We start from the raw sequence: 22,367 nt of genomic DNA, 5'->3' as shown, positions 1-22,367 counted from the left end.
CCTATTACGATGTCAAGATATAGAAGTATGTGATTTATGCATTGTTTTGACCCTCTTCTTTCTTGTAGTTCCTGTTTCCAGCCGGTGGGGAGTGTCTGCCTGTGGAGTCCTTTTTTCACCTTTGCTTACCTTGTTTTGTTCCCTCCTTTCCCTCCAGAACACCATTGCGTTCTAGTGTTTGATAGATGCAAGAGGTGTAGGGGGAAGGGTTTGGCCTGTCAACGGTTCCTGCCACTCCTGCAGAAACAGCTCGTGGATCCTTACACACACCCATCGGCAACTGCAAAATCCTAACAAGTGACAATCTCTTGCTACAAAGCATACATCTCATACCTGAGACCGACTTCAACTTTAAACGCAAGGTGTTTCTCCATGGGGGTGAAATAATAGGGAGAGCTGGACAAATAATGGTTTAAGGTGGAATAGATAAGTTGTAAGGAATGGGGAACCTAGATTAGTACTTAAAAGATTTCTCTAGGGCCTTGAAGGTTCGAATACCCTGACATGTACATATAAGCGGGAAACTGTGGTGTATATGTCATCTACGTTAATGGTTAACTACCACACAAGTAGCGTCCAGTTGAGGGTGTTTGTTCCTAAAGGTTGGAATAGGGGGGACACATAAGTTTTACACACTCAGAACGCATCATCAAGATCCTTTAGTAACGTCCTTTCCATCACCACCCCCTAGCCCTGTACCCCCAGCTACAATTTAGAGGAAAATACTATCAGAAAGGAAAAGAGAGCCTCAAAAACTTAGTACACCTAAAAAACCGAAAAACCCAAGGAAATCAAACGCAACCCCAAATGTCACAGACCATACAGACCACACACCCCAGCTAAATGTCCCATCTGAAATGGCACAGTGATCCTTTGAGGTCACTATGGAGGAGAAGTAACAGCCCCGCAACAGCCCATGCTGTCACGCCTAACAGCAATAGAAGGGATGTTAAAAACCCTATTGGATGACAAAGCAGTGATTGGTGGGTTGTTTACAGCTAAAGATATAACCCTGTGCAACTATCTAGCGGTACACGTACTATTACCCTGCATTCTGTAACAAAACACAATACTAGACTAACAAACTCTGTTACAGAAATCAGAAGGCCTTTGGGCCAAAACCAAAGACAGTGTACGAGTCCAACAGAAGGGAGAGAAGAGGAGACACAGAGAATGGAACAGGAGATCCCGGGGAGGGATGAAAGTTATTTTTATTTATTTATTTATTCATTTATTTTGGAAGTCTTCTATAGCGCTGGCTAGACCCGAGGGTATTGGAGCGCTTTACAACATGATGAGGAGGAGACAAAAATACAGGGTCAAGGCACGGAAGGAGAAATACAGAAAAAGTTCAAATGGAAGCATTACAGGGTTCAGCTGAGTGTCAGAGGTAGGCCGATTGAGGGAGAAAATGTTCAAAAGGAGGCTTTACAGTTCTCTTGGGTCTTTGCAGTCAGCCGATTGAGGTAGAGGGGTCGAGGGGGCCGCGGCAATGCATTGAGGAGGGGGGGTCAGGAGGACATATCAAAGTCCTAGGAACGCACGACTGGTGGTGGAGAAGTTTGTTTCGTGGTGTCAGCCAAGGGGCTGAGATATGGAAGAGGTAAGAAGTGGCTGTGCGATGACTGGTGGCTGCCCGTTGGGGGAGCGCTGACGGGAGGCCGCCAGGTGGAGGCAAGAGTATCACGTAATTGTGTTCGGGAAGGCGCAGTTAAGGTTGAGAGTTTTAAGGAGGCTTTTGAATTTTGGAAAGGAGGGGGTGGTTCTGATGTTGATTGGGATGGCGTTCCAGATTTTTGGGGCGTTTCCTGCAAAAGAGCGGGCAGCAGTCTTTTGTTTATGCGTTTTTAAGGGAATGAGGAGGAGAGAATTGGAACTCCTGCGGTTTCTTGCTTGTCCGGCTTTCTTGAGTTTGGAGGCTAAGTATTCCAGTTTCCCTGAATGCAGGGCTTTATGTGTGAGGCAGGCAGTTCTGAAACTAGCCCGCATTTCAACTGGTAGCCATTTCGGATCTCTGAGCGCAGGAGAAATGTGGTCAAATTTTTTGATTCCGGTGACCATTCTGGCTGTAGCATTGAGGGTGGTTTTGAGCGAGGCTAGATGAGAGCGAGCAGTCGAGGATAGAACTGAGTTCCCATAGTCCAATCCGGACAACACCAGGGCTTGGGTTGCTTGCTTGAGGTCGAAGGAAGGGATGTGGGGTTTGATTTTGTTAAGGAGCTTCAGATTGAGGAAGGCGCTCTTGGAGGAGTTATTGATGTGATTGGATATGAAGAGTTTGTGGTCAAGGGTGATTCCCAGTGATATGACCGAGGTAGCCACGATGAGATTTCCGTTGAGAGCATCAATAGCTTTCAACCATTCAACGATTTGCATAATTTCTTCCTTGGTAGAGATGAGATCTCGGTTTTGCCCTGATTGAGTTTGAGATGGATTTTTGCTAGCCATTCTTGGACTTCATTGAGGGTATTGTTGAGTCTTTGAATGTCATTGGGGGAGGAGGTTTCCAAGTAGATCTGTGTATCATCTGCATAGAGATGAAAGGGGATATTCACTTTTTTCAGAATGGAGGTGAGAGGTTCCATATATATGTTGAACAGTTGAGGGGAGAGAATGGAGCCATGAGGAACTCCTCTGTTGACAGGAACGAGTTCGGAGGCAAAGGATTTGATTTTTACTCTTTGTGAGCGGTTTTGGAAGAAGGAGAAGAACCACTGAGGACCACTTTCTCTGAGCCAACCCGTTCATTGAGAGCTTTGATTTGAAGACTGTGGTCTACAGTGTCAAACGCAGCAGACAATTCTAGGCGGATGAGGAGACCGCAGTGGCCAGCGTCGAGGAGTTGAAGATGTTGTCCATGATGTTTAGGATTGCAGTTTCGGTGCTGTATCCTTTTCTGAAACCAGATTGGCGTTGAGCAAGTTTATGTTGTCAATGTGTTTGTTTAGTTGACGAAGGACACATTTTTTGAGGATTTTGCCAAGGACAGGGAGATTGGAGATGGGTCGGAAATTGTTCAGGTCGGTTGCGTCTTGGCCTGGTTTTTTCAGAAGAGGAGTTACTTTGCCGACTTTAAGGCAGTCTGGAATAGAACCAGTTTTTAGAGAACTGTTTATGATTTCGCACCAAAGTGGAGCTAGGAGGAGTTTCTGCTTTTTGACCATTTGAGAGGGAATGGGATCGAGGTTGTGAGAGGATGGCTTGAAGGAGGAGATAAGATTGAGGATCTCCGATTCTGAGATGGGGTCAAAGGAGGACCAGGTTGCTGCTGGATTTTTTTGTGTGGATATTTCGCTTGTTGGAGAGCAGTCTTTGTCTGTGGGAAGAAAGTTCAAGAACGATCAAGTTGTTTTTTTCGTTGAAGAAGTTGGCGAAGTTGGCGCATAAGGTTTTAGAGGGCTGGACGAGGCTAGTTGTTGGCTTGGACGTTTGTTTTTTAATGATGTCAAAGAGTTCTCTTGGTCTGTTTTTGGTTTGATCCAGCGCGGCGCAGAAAAAGTTGGATTTTTCATTGTTGATGTGGTGTTTGCACTTTTTTCTTGCTGCTCTGATTTCCTCGTAATGGTTGGAGGAGGGGTCCTTTCTCCAGAGACATTCAGAGGCTCTGAGTTGCCTTCTTTCATCATTAATGTCCTTGTTGAACCAGGATCTGGAGGGAATGTCCTGGATTTTGTGGTCAAGGGTGATTCCCAGTGATATGACCGAGGTAGCCACGGTAAGATTTCCGTTGAGAGCATCAATAGCTTTCAACCATTCAACGATCCGCGTGATTTCTTCCTTGTTAGAGATGAGATCTTGGTTTTGCCCTGATTGAGTTTGAGATGGATTTTTGCTAGCCATTCTTGGACTTCATTGAGGGTATTGTTGAGTCTTTGAATGTCGTTGAGGGAGGAGGTTTCCAAGTAGATCTGTGTATCATCTGCATAGAGATGAAAGGGGATATTCACTTTTTTCAGAATGGAGGTGAGAGGTTCCATATATATGTTGAACAGTTGAGGTGAGAGAATGGAGCCTTGAGGAACTCCTCTGTTGACGGGAACGAGTTCGGAGGCAAAGGATTTGATTTTTACTCATGTGAGCGGTTTTGGAAGAAGGAGAAGAACCACTGAGACCACTTTCTCTGCGCCAGCCCGTTCATTGAGAGCTTTGATTAGAAGACTGTGGTCTACAGTGTCAAACGCAGCAGACAGTTCTAGGTGGATGAGGAGACCGCAGTGGCCAGCGTCGAGGAGTTGAAGATGTCGTCCATGATGTTCAGGATTGCAGTTTCGTTGCTGTATCCTTTTCTGAAACCAGATTGGCGTTGAGCAAGTTTATGTTGTCAATGTGTTTGTTTAGTTGACGAAGGACACATTTTTTGAGGATTTTGCCAAGGACAGGGAGATTGGAGATGGGTCGGAAATTGTTCAGGTCGGTTGCGTCTAGGCCTGGTTTTTTCAGAAGAGGAGTTACTTGGCCGACTTTAAGGCAGTCTGGAATGGAACCAGTTTTTAGAGAACTGTTTATGATTTTGCACCAAAGTGGAGCTAGGAAGAGTTTCTGCTTTTTGACCATTTGAGAGGGAATGGGATTGAGGTTGTGAGAGGATGGCTTGAAGGAGGAGATAAGATTGAGGATCTCCGATTCTGAGATGGGGTCAAAGGAGGACCAGGTTGCTGCTGGATTTTTTTGTGTGTCGATTTCGCTTGTTGGAGAGCAGTCTTTGTCTATGGGAAGAAGGTTCAAGAACGATCAAGTTGTTTTTTTCGTTGAAGAAGTTGGCGAAGTTGGCGCATAAGGTTTTAGAGGGCTGGACGAGGCTAGTTGTTGGCTTGGACGTTTGTTTTTTACTGATGTCAAAGAGTTCTCTTGGTCTGTTTTTGGTTTGATCCAGCGCGGCGCAGAAAAAGTTGGATTTTTCATTGTTGATGTGGTGTTTGTACTTTTTTCTTGCTGCTTTGAGTTCCTCGTAATGGTTGGAGGAGGGGTCCTTTCTCCAGAGACATTCAGAGGCTCTGAGTTGCCTTCTTTCCTCATTAATGTCCTTGTTGAACCAGGATCTGGAGGGAATGTTCCTGGATTTTTTCAGTTTCAAGAGGGCTAGTTCCTCAAGGATGGAGGACATGGTAACGTTGTAGTGGGCAGTGAGTTCTTCTGTGGAAAGGCCTACCGGGCAGATGGGCAGGCGGGAGGATATTTTCTCTTTTAATACATCTGTGTTGATCTGCGATAAGTTTCTTGACCATGAGGGGGGGTTAGAGATGGAGGGCAGAGGCATGGTCTGAAGAGTGAGGTGGAATAGGATAAGGTGATGGTCTGGCCAGTCGATGGCAGTATGTGGTCTATGGAGATTGCATCATGATTGGCGATGATGGCATCCAAGATTGCTACTTTGTTGTGGATTGCTTGAGAACAGTACTGGGGAGGTTGTTGGAGAGGAGAAGGTCATTTAAGCTTTGTACAGGAGCACTGTTCTTATCATTCCAGTGAAGGTTAAGGTCGGCTAGAATGATATTGTTGGAATCTTGGAGCAAGCAGTGTGCGATTAGGTCAGATAGGTGTTCTGTGAAAGTGACAGAGTTGCCTGGGGGGTGGTATAGGAGGTGGAAGTGCACTAGGTTATTGTTGGTGGTTTTGATGATGGCGGTAAGGCATTCGAAAGAGTTATAAATGAAGTTATCGGTTTCGGACACTGATACGTTATTGTTGTGGTTGATTGCCACAACTCCGCCTTTTTGGTCAATTTTATCTTTCTTGATGATAGAAAAACCCGGGGGACGAGCATATCTAGGATCGGGGGAGAGGAATCATTGAGCCAGGTCTCGTGATGAAGGCAATGTCAATGTCATGGGAGAGAATGGATTCGGCTAGTTCTGTTGCATGTTTCGAGGCAGACCTGCAGTTTATGAGCATGCAGTTAGTGCGGTGGGTCTCATTCATTGGTTCCATTTTTCGTGTTGTGGGTGATTTAAATCTCCATTTTGATTCTCTCTGCTCCCCTGCGGTTAGTACTACTCTTGCCGACTTGGAGGCTATAGCTAGTTAAACACCACACTCAAGTGGGTGGTCATATCCTGGACCCTTGTTTTTACTAACTTAACGTCGCTTAAAGTAAATGTAAATGTATGTAAATGTATAGGCATTTATATAGCGCACTACTTACCCGTAGGGTCCCAAGGCGCTTCGACCGCTGTGAAACCCTTCCTGGCTTCCCTGAGAGATGGTCCCTTAATGGGTATCTCCAGGGTGAGACCAGGCATCCCGGCGGTCTGGTGGGGCCGTTAGTGAAGATGAGGCAAGCTAATTCCCAGAGTTGCCGAGTGTGATCGCTGATCAGAGTGGGCACCGAGGCGAGAGAATTATCGAGTCCGCTGACCCTGGTCCAGAAACCTGCCGCGCCGGGAATCGAACCCTGGTCCCGGGCCGTCCTCTGCTCTCGGGTCTGCCGCCTCTAACCAGTGAGCCACACTACTTCACTAGTACTGCCCCCGAAGCCTATGGCCTGGACTGACCACCACCTAATTGAGGTACACCTCGCGCTCAACACTTCTCCCCTTAGAGTCCCTACTCCTGCTATTCTCAGACGTCCCTGGAAAAAGCTGAAATTGGCTGATTTTCATCAGCTTCTTGGTCTTCACCCTCTGGGCCCCTTTACAGATGTGGAATCTGGTTATGCTCTCCTTTGTAATTGGCTTACTAAAGATTTAGATAGGCTGATCCCTATCTCTGAGAGTAAACATCATCGCACCGAATCTAGCCCCTGGTATGATGATTCACTTCAGCTTTTAAAAAAATCCTGCAAACAAGCTGAAAGACTTTGGCGCAAATCTTATCAGCTTGAAAAGAAAATTTTGTATCTTGCTAGGATCAAGAATTATCATAAAGCAATCTGTAAGACCCGCGCTGCCTACTTTTTCATTGAATTCAGTACCAATACTAACCCGACTAAACTTATATTCAAGGTGCTTAAGGATCTTACAGCCAGTAGAGCCCCAGCTGCCAAGATCTGTTCTCCTTCCCACTGTGAGGATCTGGCAGCTTTTTTTGTAAAAAAGGTGAAGGACATCTTTCGCTCCTTTTCTGGCACTACTATGTCACCTGAGAACCAGGAATCTGTCTCTAAAACTACTACGTTCCTGTCTCATCTTCCAGAACTTACGAAGGAGGAATTTAACAAAATTGTAGTCAAAGTTAAAACAGGCTCTCCCACGGATCCTCTACGACCTACTCAATTCAGAGAGTCCGCTCCCTTCTGTCTTCCTCCGCTACGAGATCTTGTTAACCTATCATTATCTTCAGGTATGGTCCCGGCTATCTGGAAACAGGCTCAGGTTATTCCCATCCTAAAAAAACCTGCCCTTGATCCTTTGAAATTGGAGAACTACCGCCCCATTTCCCTCCTTCCCTGGGCTGCTAAACTGACCGAGGCCCACGTTAAAACCATCTTATCTAATCATCTTCACTCTGCGAATTTATTAGACCCCTCGCAGAATGGGTTTCGGCCCGGTCACAGTCCCGAGACTGCGCTGCTCTCTATGGTCGAACATTTCCAGACTTTGGTCGATTCTGGTCACACTGCGGCACGGGTGCTTCTTGATCTCAGTGCCGCGTTCGACACGGTCTCCCACGCTGTTTTATTACAGCATTTGGTTGAGGCAGGTGTCGACAATGTGGCACTTGAATGGTTTCGATCTTTTCTATCCGGTCGTACCTTCAAGGTTATCACTCCACCTTATGTATCTGGACCTTACTCCATTGACCAGGGAGTCCCGCAGGGCTCGGCCCTCAGCCCCACTTTATTCAACCTCTATGTGCAGCCGCTGGCTGCTGTCGCTAAGCGTTGGAACCTTACCATGGTATCCTACGCTGACGACATGCAGCTGGCGGTTGCAATAAGTGGGGCCTCTGACCTTGAGGCTGCCAAGTTCCGTGAGGGATTTCTCTCAGTGGCCCGATGGATGACAGACAATTACCTTCAATTGAACGCCAAAAAAAACCGAGGTGCTCATTGTCGGTAAGCAGAGTCATCTTTGGGGTGATAAATGGTGGCCATCTGAACTCGGCCCGACCCCTACTCCTGTCATCGAGGTTAAAAACCTAGGGGTCTGGCTTGATTCTCAACTCAATTTTGTCACCCACACTAAAAAAGTAGCCGCCACCTGTTTTGGCACTCTTCGTAAACTCAGATCTACTTTTGGATTTTTTGATGCTCCCACTAGACAGCCTTTTGTACAAGCCACGATTCTGTCCAGGTTGGACTACGCAAGCTCTCTTTTGCTTGGAGCTAATCAGGCTGAACTACTAAGACTCCAACGCGTTCAAAACGCTGCCGCCAGGGCTCTGGTAGGCCTACCCAGATTCTGCTTGGCCCAAAAAACTATTCAAAAGCTCCACTGGCTCCCTGTGGCTCAGCGTATCAAGTTTAAGTACCTCGTTTAAAATTCTTAAACATTCTTCTCCCCAGATCCTGGAGCATCTTATCTCTCCTTATCTCTCCTTATATTCCCACTCACTCTCTGAGGTCCTCAAGCCTTCATTTGGCTATAGTTCCATGCTTCGAGAGGTCCAGATCCGGCGCCCGCTCCTTTCGTGTGCTTGCTGCCAGGTTGTGGAACTCTCTCCCTGTTCATATCCGTGCGATTGACAACCTCTTGGCCTTTAGGAGAGCTGTAAAAACCTTCCTCTTTCCTCTGGATATCTAATGTTGTTGTGTTTGCTCATTTTGGTATTGCTTTGTCCGGTTTCTGTTCTATTAGCGCCAGGACGCCCCTTTGCTGGGGCATCTGTGCGCTCAATAAATTCGGATAACATAACATAACATAACATGGTGATGAGAGAGGAGGGAGGTCTGAGGGGTTTCTGGACGAAAGGTTTGATTCTGGTCCCGATGATTACATGGATTGCAGAGTATAGGACGGGGGAAGTGGGGAAGAAGTAGGAGGAGGCCAGCTTAATCGCTTCCTCCGGGGACATGGCTTCTTCAGGGGTCCACTGGGGGAGAGGTTACTAGCTCCTACCGATCCCCATAGTTCTCATGAAAGGTTTAACACAAGGAATCTAATTAAGGGGGGCATGTTAGTCGAGGGCTCTTAAGTCTACCACCTGCTGCATGTCCCTACATGCTAATCTTTGTAATTGTCTCAACTCTCGCCTAGGTCCAACAAGAAGCAACTACCCAACTGATAGACAAAGCAAGACATTGGCTAATAAAGTCTGTAAGACTTCCACCATCTATTTATGACCACTTAATTATGGCAAGGAGAATTTCCTGGGTAGGCAATTCTAAAGAAATAATTCATGGATATTGCATAGTACTGAATTTTAATAACACATACGTAGTTGAGAAAATACAGGACAAGTGCATCTATGATCTGCGGATCTGAGTGGTGCGTTCCATCTGGTAAACTATAACAAATTTTGAGAAACACTTGCGGATCTGGAAGCCCTTCGGTGTATCATCAACTACCTGTCCCAGTCATATTCTCTCCTTACTGCCCAGGTGCGAAAGGGGCCAAATGGGGAGTGTACAGATAGCTATGGGGTCATCTGTGGTATTAGGCAGGGATGTATCCTTGCCCCCCTGTTTTTTTCACTCTACATAAATGGGGTTGAGGAATGCCTACGAAAAACTAAAGCTGATGTTCCCATGGTCGGTTTTCGCCCTGTTCCCATTTTAATATATGCAGATGATGCAGTCCTTTTATCTAGAACAACAAATGGGCTGCAGCTTCTTATAGATAATTATGTTAATTTCATGAATAATATAGGCAAGAAGGTTAATCTGTAGAAAACCGTTACCATAGTAGCTGGAAAAAGTAGAGCAAAAAGGAGAATACATCCTATTAAGGGGGGGGGGGGGTTGGAGGAGTCACAAACATTGACATACTTGGGGGACCATTTAATTGAATGGGGCTTGAGAAAGTCAATTAAATACATTAAAAATGAAATTTTTAAGAGCAGAATCAGTTTTTAGGTTTTCTCGAAAAATAGGCCGAAAACCAACCTATAGAAATGCTGATGCTGTATAAAACCAAATGTTTATTTACCAAGTGCTGGCTATGCTGCTGCCTTATGGAGTTACACAAATTGGGCAAAGTTGCAGACACTAGAAAACCTGTTCCTGACTCGTTTATCGGCAGTCCTGAAATCAAGTTCATCATACATATTGCATAAAGAGTTGGCAGCCCCCTTTGCAGAGGAGGAGTTACATGTTAGGCCCATCATTCTGTGGTACAATATATGGAGTAAAACAGGGACACAATTTAAAATGGAGATAATTTTAGATTGTCTCAAGCTCGATTTTTATTTATTTATTTATTTAAGGTTTTATAGAGCGCAAACCAGACCCGTGACGGTATAAGAGCGCTTTACAGGTATACAAGAGGCATAGGAGGGTAGGATATCAAAGGGATACAAGGGTTATGTACATTATGTAGGAGAAGAAAATCAAATGGCTATCGTATTTAGATGCTTGCTTAAGAAACATGGACCCTGCTATAGGAGAAAACGATACTGTTAACCCCTTCGATGCTGATGACGAGCTCAGCTCGTCATCAGCCACGGGGGGGTGTGCGGATGACGAGCTGAGCTCGTCATCTAACGCTGCTTGTAGAAAAAAGCCGCGTAGCGCGAAAATAACCGCCGCAGCGATGCGGTTAAAACCCTTAGTAACTCCAAAACAGAGGTGAGGGCCATACTTAGGGGACAAAGAGAAATTGAGAGAGAACTACCGGAAAGTAAGAAATCCACGATAGTTAGTTATTTCTTACACTATGTACCTGAAGGCCAGCCAACATATTTGACAATTGTTAAAAACAGCCAGCAAAGAATTTTTTAACCAGATTTTGTTCAGATATATTGCATGCACAATTTGTTTTCCTAAAAAGTGGAACATGGAATAAACAACGTCCAAAATGCCCTTGTGATGGCAAGTAACGACAATGCACAATGCTCTTTTATTTTGTAACTTCCAGAAGGACCTTAGGAAATGGTTTTTAGGCCCCCTTTTTAAAAAGGACACATATTGTTACTATCAGGATGCTTTTAACTATTGTGTGCCCTGGAAAATTGTAATATTTGCTCATCTGACATAACACTCATTACAATGGCTATAGGAAGAAGGAAAACAGAAGCATACCTAAAGGCCCTAATAAATGAGTAATTAGAGCACTCAGCGACATACTAGTCTGACTGCGTAATATGAATTTAATAGCCTCAGTATTGATGCCTCATTGATTAGAAACCAGGGAGGGCCGGAAGCCACACGAATAGCAAGGACCTTAAGACCGCCTTGTAGGCCTATGTCGGCCATCGAGAAATGATTCATGCTGCTAAATTTATAATTGCTATGGGGAATTAGCACGAGGAATGTACATTAGTATTTGAATATAGACATGGATTGTTTTTCTTTTAATTTATCCTGTGATCATAATGTTTTTAATATCTACTGTATACTTTTATGGTTTTATACTCAGAAACTGAATAAAGTTTTTGAATTCGAATTTGAAACAGAGTGTGAGAGTAGGATGCAGAATAGCTGCACAATCAAGCAGAGGGTGAGAGTAGGATGCAGAATAGCTGCACAATGAAATAGGGTGAGAGTAGGATGCAGAATAGCTACACAATGAAACAGAGGGTGAGAGTAGGATGCAGAATAGCTACACAATGAAATAGGGTGAGAGTAGGATGCAGAATGGCTACACATTGAAACAGAGGGTGAGAGTAGGATGCAGAATAGCTGCACAATGAAACAGAGGGTGAGAGTAGGATGCAGAATAGCTACACGATGAAATAGGGTGAGAGTAGGATGCAGAATAGCTACACAATGAAATAGGGTGAGAGTAGGATGCAGAATAGCTACACATTAAAACAGAGGGTGAGAGTAGGATGCAGAACAGCCACACAATGAAACAGAGGGTGGGAGTAGGATGCAGAATAGCTGCACAATGAAACAGAGGGTGAGAATAGGATGCACAATAGCTACACAATGAAACAGAGGGTGAGAGTAGGATGCAGAATAGCTACACAATGAAACAGAGGGTGAGAGTAGGATGCAGAATAGCTACACAATGAAACAGAGGGTGAGAGTAGGATGCAGAATAGCTGCACAATGAAAGAGAGAGTAAGAGTAGGATGCAGAATAGCTACACAATGAAATAGGGTGAGAGTAGGATGCAGAATAGCTACACAATGAAACAGAGGGTGAGAGTAGGATGCAGAATAGCTACACAATGAAAGAGAGAGTAAGAGTAGGATGCAGAATAGCTACACAATGAAATAGGGTGAGAGTAGGATGCAGAATAGCTACACAATGAAACAGAGGGTGAGAGTAGGATGCAGAATAGCTACACAATGAAATAGGGTGAGAGTAGGATGCAGAATGGCTACACATTGAAACAGAGGGTGAGAGTAGGATGCAGAATAGCTGCACAATGAAACAGAGGGTGAGAGTAGGATGCAGAATAGCTACACGATGAAATAGGGTGAGAGTAGGATGCAGAATAGCTACACAATGAAATAGGGTGAGAGTAGGATGCAGAATAGCTACACATTAAAACAGAGGGTGAGAGTAGGATGCAGAACAGCCACACAATGAAACAGAGGGTGGGAGTAGGATGCAGAATAGCTGCACAATGAAACAGAGGGTGAGAATAGGATGCACAATAGCTACACAATGAAACAGAGGGTGAGAGTAGGATGCAGAATAGCTACACAATGAAACAGAGGGTGAGAGTAGGATGCAGAATAGCTACACAATGAAACAGAGGGTGAGAGTAGGATGCAGAATAGCTGCACAATGAAAGAGAGAGTAAGAGTAGGATGCAGAATAGCTACACAATGAAATAGGGTGAGAGTAGGATGCAGAATAGCTACACAATGAAACAGAGGGTGAGAGTAGGATGCAGAATAGCTACACAATGAAAGAGAGAGTAAGAGTAGGATGCAGAATAGCTACACAATGAAATAGGGTGAGAGTAGGATGCAGAATAGCTACACAATGAAATAGGGTGAGAGTAGGATGCAGAATAGCTACACAATGAAACGGAGGGTGAGAGTAGGATGCAGAATAGCTGCACAATGAAACAGAGGGTGAGAGTAGGATGCAGAGAGCTACAAAATGAAACAGAGGGTGAGAGTAGGATGCAGAATAGCTGCACAATGAAACAGAGGGTGAGAGTAGGATGCAGAGAGCTACAAAATGAAACAGAGGGTGAGAGTAGGATGCAAAAGAGCTACATAATGAAACAGAGGGTGAGAGTAGGATGCAGAATAGCTACACAATGAAATAGGGTGAGAGTAGGATGCAGAAAGCTACACAATGAAATAGAGTGAGAGTAGGATGCAGAAAGCTACTGTTGGACAGGCCTTGTGGCATGCCCGGCTTCTCCCCCCATGGCGGGTCGCGGACCCCTGCACCCCTGTTCCCCGGACAAGTACAACACCTGCAACTAGCCTGTCCGACACCCAGCTCTTCCCCGGCAAAGCATTGACTCATAATCATAACATTCTCGGCTGGCCCGGGTCCCCTCCAGAACCACCATCCCAGCCGCCATCTTGGACCCTCCACGACCAGGCCTCGTGGCCTCGGGTCGACCTCAGCCCCAGGCCTAGCCCAGCCCCGACATCGAGGCACCACCATCCACCCAGGGGGTGAAGAGACCACTTGGCGGGTCAATGGGAGAAGGAGTATCGATGGCTCCCCTCCGCCAGGTTTCGATCGCCCCCCAGCCTCCCTGGGCGCTGGCTCCACCCCCCTGCTGGGTGTCTGGACTCCCTCATCCCGGACCTCCCGACCTCCAAGTGCGAAGGTCAGGACATCAAAGGGCGCCAGACCTATAACTGGGGCAGCTCCAGAGCAGGAAGGCAGTTGTATCCTGGAGTCGAGAGACACCGAGACAAACTCATCCTTGGAGGCCTGCTGGCGCTGCCGCGGCTCCTCTTCGTGAACAATCTTGAAGGCCTGCTGGTGCTGCCGCGGCTCATCCTCTTCGTGCACCATCTTGAAGGCCTGCTGGTGCTGCCGCGGCTCATCCTCTTCGTGAACCAACTTGAAGGCCTGTTGGCGCTGCCGCGGCTCATCCTCTTCGTGAACCATCTTGAAGGCCTGCTGGCGCTGCCGCGGCTCATCCTCTTCGTGAACCATCTTGAAGGCCTGCTGGCGCTGCCTTGGCTCATCCTCTTCATGAACCATCTTGAAGGCCTGCTGGCGCTGCCGCGGCTCATCCTCTCGTGAACCATCTTGAAGGCCTGCTGGCGCTGCCGCGGCTCCTCCTCCTCGTGAACCATCATGAAGGCCTGCTGGCGCTGCCGCGGCCCCTACTTGTGAACCCTCCAGCTCAAGGATTGTGAGCTCCACACCCGCTACCCCTGTACCGGAGCGGTACTGAGACTGTCCCGCTACCCCCTTCCCTAAAGAGACTAGAATTGACGGAATCCTCGCATCCTGGTCCTGCTGTATCGTCAAGCTACCTTGCCTAAGAATACATATAAAAGTATACAGAACTTATCTTTGTGTGGTGTCTATCTGTGGGGGGAAGTTGCTCGTCCGTACGATTGAAGGAGAGGGCCCTCGTCAGGAGACCTCTCCCCCTTGCTCGGCCGACCCTCCCGGCTCCCCGTCTAACATTGGTCCGAGCCGACGCATAATCGTACAGGGAGTAACTCACCCCACGACACACAGCAGCAATTATGGCAAAAGAGAGAGGAACAACCACAAAATTTCAGATGGAACGGCTGGAAGAATACAGCCACAAAGAACTAAAGCAATTCTGCCTAGATTTGGGCATCGCTACCATGGGACTAAGCACCAAAGATGACCTCAAGCACGCCTTGGAGTCTTGGGTGGAGACGGAAGCGTCCCCACCCCAAAATGAAAACATTGAGACCACAGAAACGATTACCACTCCCGTAGAAGAAAGAAGAGCGGGCCTCTCGTCCGAAGAGGCCCGAGAACGGGAGAAAAGCTGACTTCACGAGTTGGAGCTGGCTCGACTCCGCTTAGATGGAGAACTAAAACTGGCAGAACAAAAGATAACTCTCGAACACTTACGGCTCCGGGAAGAACGAGAAGAGAAAAAGAGCCAGAGGGAGCTGGAAGAAAAGAGACTAGCGTACGAGCATGAGCGCAATTTAAAAGAACTAGAAATTCGACGACAAAACAAAGACCTCGGCGTCCCCGAGAACCAGAGCTCCGCTCCCCCTACGGACCCCAAGGTCCACATCCCCAAGGACGTCGTCAGAGAATACTACCGGAACGACGATATCCAGCAATGGTTTAAGGCCTACGAGGTAGCCATGATCTCCCACCGAATCCCGCGAAAAGACTGGGGAGCCGGGTTATGGGGAAGATTCGTCAACGAAGGAAGAGATGCCCTACTACAGCTCCCCGACCACGAGATGACATCCTACGAACACATGAAGGCTGCCCTTCTCACTCGCTATGGGCTCACACCCGAAATGTACCGGCAACGATTTCGGGACTGTAAGAGAATCCCCGGTACCACCTGGGTGGAGTACGTGAACTTTTTTAGCAGAGCCTTCGAGGGATGGATCAAAGGCAGCCAGGTCACCACCTACGAGCAATTATTCGACCTGATTGTGTAGGAGCACCTCTCCAATAATTGTTGCATGGAACTAAGGCAGCATCTCCTCGATAGCAAGCTGACCGAACCTCGGAAACTCGCCATCGAAGCAGATCGATGGGAGAGCACACGGGTCCCTCGGAGTTGGCCAGGCAAACAGAGCAGAGCCTCCCAAGGGCCCCACCGACCGCGAGGGGGAGGAGGAGGCCAGGGTCGGGGCCGGGACACCGTCACGGTGCCCCCCACTAGCAATCCCCTGCCCCCGGCCGGAAGAGGAAACCCCCCGACGCGACCAGGATTCCGCTCCAACGTTGTCTGCCACAAATGCCAGCGACCCGGCCACTACGCCAATGATCCAAACTGCCCGAGAAACCAGAGTCCAGTGAACCGCCAGATCACCGCTGTCGCCCTAGGAGAGAAGCAGGGCGACGAAGAAACAGAAGAGTGTGAACAATACCAGCCCGAGTGGGAACCTGTTGCCATGTCCCTGGTCTGTCTAGGGGTAAGGGACATGGTCCCGCGGGCCCCCATCCCCGCCAACATGCATAAATACAGCCAGTGGGTCACCATCAATGGACGCCGGTCGGAAGCCCTCCGTGACACAGGGGCCAGTGTGACCGCCGTCCGCTGCCATCTGGTGACCCCTGATCAAATCCTACCCAATGTACTTTGTCCAGTGCGGTCTGCGGACAACTCCGAAAGCCTGTGCCAGATGGCCCGCGTCCCCTTCGAGTGGGGGGGGGGTGTCGGGCATGCTGAAAGTGACCGTCCGAGACGATGCCCCCGTAGACTGCCTCCTGGGGAACGATCTCGAGAGCTCCCCCTGGGCAGCCGTGGAGCGAAGAGAGCACCTGGGGATGCTTGGCCTCCCTGAATGGGTCTGTGCAACGATCCAATCCATGGCCACCCGCCCCATCCCCCTCACGGAGTAACCAGAGTGTCCCGAACCTCCTCCGCCGATCGTAGCAGAAGAAACCACACCTGAGCCTGGTCCTCCGGGGCTCAACAACGAAGAACTTGGCCGACTCCAAGACCTCCCGGAGCGCCAAGAAGGTGGCCCCACTCAGGAACAGTTCCGCCAGGAACAAAGAATGTGTCCCTCCCTCGAGGGGCTTCGACAACAAGCCATAGCCCAGAGCGCAGGGGATGCCTCGGGGGCCCACTGGATCTACTGGGACAACGGGCTGCTCTACAGTGAGCAGAAGATTGCCGAACTGGGAGCCAGCCGGGTGCTGGTGGTCCCCCTCCGATTCAGGGACTTCCTCTTGAACCTGGCCCACGATGTGCCTCTTGCCGGGCACCTGGGGCAGGACAAGACGTACAGCCGCCTGGTGACCCATTTCTACTGGCCGAAAATGTGGAATGATGTAATGAACCACTGCCGGGCCTGCCCCACCTGCCAGGCCAGCGGGAAGAGCGGCCGGAAGCTCAAAGTCCCCCTGCAACCCTTTCCCATCATCACCACTCCCTTTGAGCGGGTGGGAATCGACATTGTGGGGCCCCTGGAGCCCCGGACAGCGCAAGGTCACCGGTTCATCCTTGTCCTGGTGGACCATGCCACCCGCTATCCCGAAGCCATCCCTCTCCGGACCGTGACAGCGCCCGTGGTGGGCCGAGCCTTGATGGGGATCTTCTCGTGGGTGGGCTTCCCCCAAGAGGTCGTCAGTGATCGGGGCACAAACTTTATCTCCAGATACATGAAGTCCCTATGGCAACAGTGCGGGGTCACCTACAAATTTACGACACCCTATCACCCGCAAGGAAATGCACTAGTAGAACGATTCAATCGCACCCTCAAGGGGATGATCATGGGCCTGGAAGAGCCCCTACGCCGCCAATGGGACGTGCTGCTCCCATGCCTCCTGTTTGCCTACAGGGAGGTCCCCCAAAAATCCCTGGGTTTCAGCCCTTTCGAGCTCCTGTATGGGCACCCCGTCCGGGCCCCCTCAGCCTGGTCAAAGAGGGGTGGAAAGTGACCCCTCAGAAGACTCCCCCTGATGTGTACAAATACCTCTTGACCCTCCGGAACCAGACCCGGCGGTTCAGGGAACTCGCCAAGGCCAACCTCGAGGCCAGCCAAGAAGACATGAAGAGCTGGTATGACCAAAATGCCTCGTCCATCGAGTTCAAGCCAGGACAACAGGTCTGGGTTATGTCCCCGGTCGAACCTTGTGCCCTCCTGGACAAATGGACGGGACCCTTCAAGGTGGTGGAGCGCAAGGGCCCCGTCACCTACCTGGTGGACCTGGAATCCCCCCGAAACCCTCTCCGTGTCCTCCACGCTAATAGACTTAAGCCCCACTTTGTACTCTCTGAACTTAGCCTCCTGATGGCTACCGACAGTGGGGCTGAGGAGGACTCCGAGCCCCTTCCCGATCTCCTGAGGAACCTCGAAAAAGACGGCTCCGTGGAAGGAGTCCACCTCTCCGATGCCTTGTCCCCAGCGCAACGCCAAGACTGCCAAGACTTGCTTTAACAATTGCCGACCTATTCTCCCTCATCCCTGGGGCCACCCCCTGGTGCCTCCACGATGTCGACACCGGAGATAGCCCCACTATCCGGCACAGGGCGTACAGGGTACCCGATCGAGTACGCGCCTGCATCCAGTTGGAGGTCTCCAAGATGCTGGCTCTAGGAGTGATCGAGCCCTCCGACAGCCCCTGGGCCAGCCCAGTCGTGCTGGTCCCCAAGGCCGCCGCCCCTGGCGTCGCCCCAGAGCTCCGGTTTTGTGTGGACTATCGGGGTCTGAACGCCGTCACCAGGACAGACGCTCACCCCATTCCCCGAGCAGATGAACTAATCGACCGCATGGGGGCCGCCCGCTACCTGAGCATCTTTGATTTGACAGCGGGCTATTGGCAGATCGGCCTTACCCCCGGGGCCCAGGAGCGATCCGCCTTCTCCACCCCGGATGGCCACTACCACTTCAAGGTGAAGCCCTTCGGAATGAAAAATACACCCGCCACCTTCCAGAGGCTCGTAAACAAAGTCTTGGTGGGACTGGAGGAGTTCAGCGCCGCCTATCTGGACGATATCGCCGTGTACAGCCGCCAATGGGCAGAACACCTCCAAGACCTCCGGGAGGTCCTGAACGCCCTCCGGCAGGCAGGGCTAACAATCGAGGCCAGCAAGTGCCAAATCGGCCAAGGGTCCATGACCTACCTGGGGCACCAGGTGGGAAGTGGCCTGGTGGCCCCTCTCCAACTCAAGATCGCCGACATTCAGGCGTGGGAGCCCCCGGTAACCCAAACAGAAGTCCGAGCCTTCCTGGGGCTCACCGGATACTACCGGCGCATCGTAAAAGACTATGGCAGCATTGTGGGGCCCCTCACAGAACTTACATCCAAAAAAAAACCCACGAAAGTACACTGGACTCCTGAGTGTCAGACTGCCTTTGAGAAACTCAAATCCGCCATGTGCTCTACCCCGTGCTCCAAGCCCCCGACTACAGCCGAGAATTCATAGTGCAGACGGATGCTTCCGATCATGGCATTGGGGCCGTCCTCTCCCAACTTAACACGGAGGGAGTTGACCAGCCAGTGGCCTTCATCAGCCGACGCCTGTTGGCCCGAGAACAGCACTGGAGCACTATAGAGCGAGAGGCCTTCGCAGTGCTGTGGGCCCTCAAGAAGCTCCGGCCCTATCTCTTCGGTACCCACTTCCGGGTGCAAACAGACCACCGACCGCTGCAATGGCTGATGCAGATGCGGGGAGAGAATCCGAAGCTGTTACGTTGGTCCATCTCCCCTGCAAGGGATGGACTTCACTGTGGAGCATCGCCCAGACCAAGACCACGCCAACGCGGACGGCCTGTCCCGCTTCTTCCGCCTCGGCGAGGAGATTACCCAAGAGGATGGGTGACTCTCCCTGCCTTCAGCTGGGGGGACGCATGTTGGACAGACCTTGTGGCATGCCCGGCTTCTCCCCCCATGGCGGGTCGCGGACCCCTGCACCCCTGTTCCCCGGACAAGAACAACACCTGCAACCAGCCTGGCCGACACCCAGCTCTTTCCCGGCAAAGCATTGACTCATAATCATAACATTCTCGGCTGGCCCGGGTCCCCTCCCGAACCACCGTCCCTGGCCCAGCTGCCATCTTGGACCCTCCACGACCAGGCCTCGTGGCCTCGGGTCGACCTCAGCCCCAGGCCTAGCCCAGCCCCGACATCGAGGCACCACCATCCACCCAGGGGGTGAAGAGACCACTTGGCGGGTCAATGGGAGAAGGAGTGTCGATGGCTCCCCTCCGCCAGGTTTCGATTGCCCCCCAGCTTCCCTGGGCGCTGGCTCCACCCCCCTGCTGGGTGTCCGGACTCCCTCATCCCGGACCTCCCGACCTCCAAGTGCGAAGGTCCGGACATCAAAGGGCGCCAGACCTATAACTGAGGCAGCTCCAGAGTAGGAAGGCAGTTGTATCCTGGAGTCGAGAGACACCGAGACAAACTCATCCTTGGAGGCCTGCTGGCGCTGCCGCGGCTCCTCTTCGTGAACAATCTTGAAGGCCTGCTGGCGCTGCCGCGGCTCATCCTCTTTGTGCACCATCTTAAAGGCCTGCTGGCGCTGCCGCGGCTCATCCTCTTCGTGAACCATCTTGAAGGCCTGCTGGCGCTGCCGCGGCTCATCCTCTTCGTGAACCATCTTGAAGGCCTGCTGGCGCTGCCTCGGCTCATCCTCTCGTGAACCATCTTGAAGGCCTGCTGGCGCTGCCGCGGCTCCTCCTCCTCGTGAACCATCGTGAAGGTCTGCTGGCGCTGCCGCGGCCCCTACTTGTGAACCCTCCAGCTCAAGGATTGTGAGCTCCACATCCGCTACCCCTGTACCGGACCGGTCCTGAGACTGTCCCGCTACCCCCTTCCCTAAAGAGACTAGAATTGACGGGATCCTTGCATCCTGGTCCTGCTGTATCGTCAAGCTACCTTGCCTAAGAATACATATAAAAGTATACAGAACTTATCTTTGTGTGGTGTCTATCTGTGGGGGGAAGTTGCTCGTCCGTACGATTGAAGGAGAGGGCCCTCGCCAGGAGACCTCTCCCCCTTGCTCGGCCGACCCTCCCGGGTCCCCGTCTAACAGCTACACAATTAAATAGGGTGGGAATAGGATGCAGAATAGCTGCACAATGAAATAGGGTGAGAGTAGGATGCAGACGAGCTGCACAATGAAATAGGGTGAGAGTAGGATGCAGAATAGCTACATAATGAAATAGAAGGTGCGAGCAGGATGTAGAAGAGCTGCACAATGAAATAGGGTGAGAGTAGGATGCAGAATAGCTGCATAATGAAACAGAGGGTGGGAGTAGGAAGCAGAATAGCTACACAATGAAACAGAGGGTGAGAGTAGGATGCAGAATTGCTGCACAATCAAACAGAGGGTGAGAGTAGGATGCAGAATAGCTACAGAATGAAACAGCGGCTGAGAGTAGGATGCAGAATAGCTACACAATGAAACAGAGGGTGAGTGTAGGATGCAGAATAGCTGCCCAATCAAACAGAGGGTGAGAGTAGGATGCAGAATAGCTACAGAATGAAACAGCGGGTGAGAGTAGGATGCAGAATAGCTACACAATGAAACAGAGGGTGAGAGTAGGATGCAGAATAGCTGCACAATCAAACAGAGGGTGAGAGTAGGATGCAGAATAGCTACAGAATGAAACAGCGGGTGAGAGTAGGATGCAGAACAGCTACAGAATGAAACAGCGGGTGAGAGTAGGATGCAGAAGAGCTGCACAATGAAACAGTGTGAGAGTAGGATGCAGAATAGCTGCACAATCAAACAGAGAGTGAGAGTAGGATGCAGAATAGCTACACAATGAAACAGAGGGTGGGAGTAGGATGGAGAATAGCTGCATAATAAAACAGAGGGTGGGAGTAGAAAGCAGAATAGCTACATAATGAAACAGAGGAGGGTGAGAGTAGGATGCAGAATAGCTACACAATGAAACAGATGGTGAGAGTAAGATGCAGAAGAGCTACACAATGAAATAGGGTGAGAGTAGGATGCAGAATAGCTACACAATGAAATAGGGTGAGAGTAGGATGCAGAAAGCTACACAATGAAATAGGGTGAGAGTAGGATGCAGAAAGCTACACAATGAAATAGGGTAAGAGTAGGATGCAGAATAGCTACAGAATGAAACAGCGGGTGAGAGTAGGATGCAGAATAGCTACACAATGAAATAGGGTAAGAGTAGGATGCAGGAAGCTACACAATGAAATAGGGTAAGAGTAGGATGCAGAATAGCTACACAATGAAACAGAGGGTGAGAGTAGGATGCAGAATAGCTACAGAATGAAACAGCGGGTGAGAGTAGGTTGCAGAATACCTACACAATGAAACAGAGGGTGAGAGTAGGATGCAGAATAGCTACACAATGAAATAGGGTAAGAGTAGGATGCAGAATAGCTACACGATGAAACAGAGGGTGAGAGTAGGATGCAGAATAGCTACAGAATGAAACAGCGGGTGAGAGTAGGATGCAGAATAGCTACACAATGAAACAGAGGGTGAGAGTAGGATGCAGAATAGCTACAGAATGAAACAGCGGGTGAGAGTAGGATGCAGAATAGCTACACAATGAAATAGGGTGAGAGTAGGATGCAGAACAGCTGCACAATCAAACAGAGGGTGAGAGTAGGATGCAGAATAGCTACAGAATGAAACAGGGTGTGAGAGTAGGATGCAGAATAACTACACAATGAAATAGGGTGAGAGTAGGATGCAGAATAACTACACAATGAAATAGGGTGAGAGTAGGATGCAGAATAGCTGCACAATCAAACAGAGGGTGAGAGTAGAATGCAGAATAGC

At 49.7% G+C, this 22,367-nt stretch overlaps 1 protein-coding gene across 1 annotated transcript in view; it reads right to left on the bottom strand.

Annotated features, from left to right (window-relative positions):
* The window catches only part of LOC147709687 (uncharacterized), a 280,392-nt gene that overhangs the window by 100,111 nt on the left and 157,914 nt on the right, over positions 1 to 22,367 (bottom strand). The window lies entirely within an intron of this gene.

Source organism: Lissotriton vulgaris, chromosome 6 (genome assembly GCF_964263255.1).
Source record: "Lissotriton vulgaris chromosome 6, aLisVul1.2, whole genome shotgun sequence".
NCBI classification, from domain to species: domain Eukaryota; kingdom Metazoa; phylum Chordata; class Amphibia; order Caudata; family Salamandridae; genus Lissotriton; species Lissotriton vulgaris.
This window is presented reverse-complemented; position numbering and strand designations above follow the sequence as displayed.